The following is a 4,302-nucleotide window of genomic DNA, read 5'->3' on the forward strand; positions in this document are numbered from 1 at the left end:
TCCCTGGCCCCTCCCCCTGCCCTTGGAGGGTCCTCGTTGCCCTGCTGAGGAAACTGAGGCTCAGAGAGGGACAGTCTGTTGTCCATGACCACTGTATGAGTTTCCAGGGGCTGCTGTAATAAATGACTACAACCTGGGTGGCTTAAGACAGCAGGAATACATTCTCTCACATTTCGGAGGCCAGCAGTCTGAAATCCAGGTGTTGGTGGGGCCACACTCCCTCTGAAGGCTCTGGGAGAAGCCTCTTCCAGCCTCTGGTGGCACCAGATGTTCCTTGGATTGTGGCTGCATCACTCCAGTCTCTGCCTCTGTCTTCACGTGGTCTTCTGCCCTGTGTGTGTGTCTGTGTCTTCTCATGTGGTCTTCTTGTAAGAACACCAGTCATCGGATTAGCACCCATCCTAATCCAGTATGACCTCACCTTAATTTAACTACATCTTTCAAAGACCAATAACGTGGCGAAATAAGGTCACATTCTGAGGTCCTGGATGAACTGGAATCTGGGAGAGATACTGTTCAAACCAGAACAGCCATGCAGCAGAGTGCTGTGCTTGACGATCGAGCCTTTGCCCCAGGGCTTATGCCAAGGCTGGGGCTGTAGGGATGGGGACAGAGGGGTGGCCTGGAGCGAATTTAGGTGGACAGGCCTGGGGTCCCATTGGATGTGGGGGACTCTGGGGGGGAAGAGTTAGTCTGGAGCCTTCCAGATCGAGAGTGAGGAGGGAGGGAGGAGAAGTTAAGTGTCTGGAGCAGCGACGCCGCTGCCAGCTGAATGAACAAGACAGCCCCAGGGCAGGTCCCCTGGTGGATGTGGCAGGGTCTCCCAGACCTCGGCTGCTTGCGGGAACTCCGTGCTAATGACAAAGCCGATTCCCTGCCTGCGTGTCACCCCCAGGCTGCCACCTCCTCCTTCAGAGTAGGGACTGAGGGCTCCTCACTGGGCTGCCCACGGCGAGGACCAGGGGATGCCAGGCACAGTCCCTTTCCACCCCTCCCTGGCCTCATTTCCGCTGTGAACCATCTGCAAGGGCCAGTTGTATATATTTATTGATTCAAGGTCTTATCTTGCCCACTGGCCCGAAACCGTGAGTTTGGGGGATTTTGTGTGACTTTGTCCACAAGTATCCCCCGCTTGGGGTGCAAACCCTGCCTACAGGAGGTGCTCAATAAATGCCGATAGAATAAATGAAGCTTCTCCAGGTCCCTGTACTGGAGAACCCAGGAACAAGCCCTCTGTGATGCCCGCCCCAGCTGCCCCCGCTCCCCCCCCCGACCTTCCTGTCCCCTTCCTGCCCTCATAGTTCACAGGACACTAGGGGGCTTAACCCTCCAGGAGTTCCGCTCTGCTCAGAGCCCTCCTGCACACAGCCCTGTGAGTGGGACCCCTGCCCGCCTCTGGGACTCGCCCCACCCTGTTTAATCCTTCTCTCCAGCCCCACTGGTCTCCCTTCTCTTCCTCCAGCACACCCTCCTCTGTCTCACCTCAGTACCTTTGCCCTTGCAGTGCCCTCTGCCAGGTGTACCCTTTTCCAGCTCTTCCGGGGTGGCCCCTTGGCCCCTTTCAAATGTTCTCTTTTCCGAGAGGCCTTCCCTGACCACTGTAGTTAAAGGCTCCCCATCCCCATTCCTAGTTTTCTCAACTTCATGGGATCCTTTTCCAATGCTTTTGTGTGGAGGCCTTAGTAGTCCTTTACGTGGAGAGGTTTGTTCCCTTTCTCTAGAAGATCAGCTCAAAGAGGAGCAGGTTTGTATCTGTCTCAGACTCTGCATCCCCAGCGCCAGACTTAGAGAAGGAGCTCAGTGGGTATGTGAATGAATGGGTGGATGAATGAATGAATGAATGAATGAGAGAGTGAGTGAATACCTTCCCCACTCTGCTATCCCCACACTCACAGGGGACTCAGGGTCCTGCCTCCTTCCAGGCAGTCATTGGTTAGACCCAGGATGGGTCTGAGATTTCTGTGAATGCGCAGCTTGGGGGTGAGGGGGGAGGTGGCCAGTCTGCCCCTCCTCAGGCCACTGCCTCTGGGTCCTTCAGTTCCTGGGAGGTTCTCCCAGGTCTCCTGCACCCAGACCCATGGCAACTGCCCTGAACTTGTGGCCCAGCCCTTGGGCCCCTGGAGGAGGGGCTCTGTGTTTAGCCTCCACCCCCTCACCAGTCTGTAGGTCATTTTCTGGGGCTGAGTCCTGAGGGCCTCCCAGCTGAAGTTCATTTGCATGTTCCTCAGGTCCCTTCCAGCTGACTGTGGGCTGTTGAGAGGCTGTCTAGAATGGAGACTCGGGTATATCCCACCCAGAGCTTCACTTTCATCCACCCCCTACCTTTGTCCACCAATGCCAGCCTTGTCTCAGAGGGGTGAGATTCAAGCAGATAGCATGGCCAACTTGGGCAGGAGGAGACGGTCACCAGATTGACTGTCAGCTCCTTGAAGAAGGTCCCTGATTCCTCAGGGCAGGTGAGCCCAAAAGGGAAATAGGGATGTTTCCAGAGAGAGAAGGTGGATGCAGAGCCTACAGGGCCTGGGCAGGGTGGGAGGGCTGGAGAAGCCTCTGGGGGCTGTGGCCGATGCTTTTGTGAATTTCTGGATGTTTACCTGTTGGACTTGAATTCAGAAATCATCAGATGCTGCAGGGACACCCGTAGGCACGGTGAGCATGCTTCTCGTGGGGCAGGAACCCATACGGGGGCAGGCTCAGGCTGTCAGGGGACAGGGCATTGAATGCGGCACAAGGATGTGTGCCAGACCCTGAGAGAGATGTGGGTGGCTCCATCACTGTTGTGCTTTAGAAAGAGCTCCCAGTGGCTCAGGCAAGGGAACAGCAAGTGCAAAGGCCTGGAATGAGCTGAGGGGAGTCTGAGGAGGCCTGGGATGGGGGGCTGGTGAGTGGATGAGTGGGATGCAGGCTGGAGCAGGGTTGAGAATGCATCCCTTTCGGGTTCCCACAACCCCACTCCTGGAGCCCCTGTGGATACAGCAGGGTGGTCCCCAGGCCTCTACTTCCCACCTATTACAGACCTGTGCACTGTCACCATGGCTAGGCCTTCTTCAGGGTGTCCCCGACAGCCTGGGCGAAAGAACAGGCTCTCGAGAGGAGGGAACAGGAGTCCCATCTGCTGACCCCTGGCCATCATCTGGCTGTGCTCAGCCTCACCACCATCACTGCCCCAGGACACTACCCCCTGCCCAAGCAGCTGTCCGCTCATTTATTCATTCAGCTCAGCTATTTTCTGGGTACCGCAGAAGAAACAAAACAGATCAGCTGCCCTCAGGCAGTGATGAGCAATCAGATGTTCCTGACCTGGTCCAAAGCTCAGGGCCAGGAATAAAACAGATGGGGGGCTGGGAGAGAGATGGGGGGAAGCTGCTGCCCCCAGGAGCCCCTGGGCTGGGGAGGACAGAGCCAGACTCAGTCACCCAGGTGACAGGGTGGGGACAGGGTGAGGCTGAGGTAGTGAGGCTGCCTGGAAAAGGAGGAGGTAAGGGCTCCCCACCTTCCAGTCCCCACGGCTCCTCTGAGCTGTCATTAACATTGAATGAATATTGCCCAAGGCCATCCTCAGTGCCAGGGGAAAGGGACACCATTTGCAGGACCCCCAAAATAGTCTCCTGCTGTTCTGCCATCCTGGCATTGGTTTGGGGAGTTAGGACTGGGGGAGGGGGCTAAGTCTGAGTGGGCTCTCTCCTTCCAAAAAAGATTACCTTTGGCCCAGCAGGCACCCCCCTCCACCCCTGGAAGCCCCCATACCCAACTCCGAGGCATCTTCTACTTGCCAACATCCTGCTTCCCACCCCAAGACTCCCCCACACGGAGAGGACTTTGATGAGGTCATTTCAGGAGGGAGATGTCCAGTCACTTTGCAAAGTTGTCCCCTCAGCAAGTGCGTGGTGTGATCAGCCCCCAGGCGCGCAAATGTTGAGAGGTGGCTGGAGTTTGGGGACCTGATTTTGGAAAAGGAGTGGTTAGTTCTCAAAGGCTGTCGAGGTCGGGAGTTTTCGCTTCGCTAAGGTCCTCTCCACGGCGCGGGGCAAGGGTGAGTTTGAGGAGCAGCAGCTCGCTGGGGAGCGAAGGGGGAAGCGGGGAAATGAGGGATCTTTAAATAGAGGCGGGGCTTGCGGGGTCGCCGGGGGCGGTGCCAACCCGGGATCGGCCAATCGGCTGCGCCGCCGGCGTCGCACCGCCCCCTCCTCTCCCTGCCCGGGCGGGCGCTCGACCCCCGGCCGGGCCCGTGGGCAGGGCGGCGGGGGATGCGCACGCTGCCACCGCCCCCGGCCCCACCGCCCCGGGGCCTCGCGCCCGCCC

Source organism: Grampus griseus (genome assembly GCF_964374135.1).
Source record: "Grampus griseus genome assembly, chromosome: 3".
Lineage (NCBI taxonomy): Eukaryota > Metazoa > Chordata > Mammalia > Artiodactyla > Delphinidae > Grampus > Grampus griseus.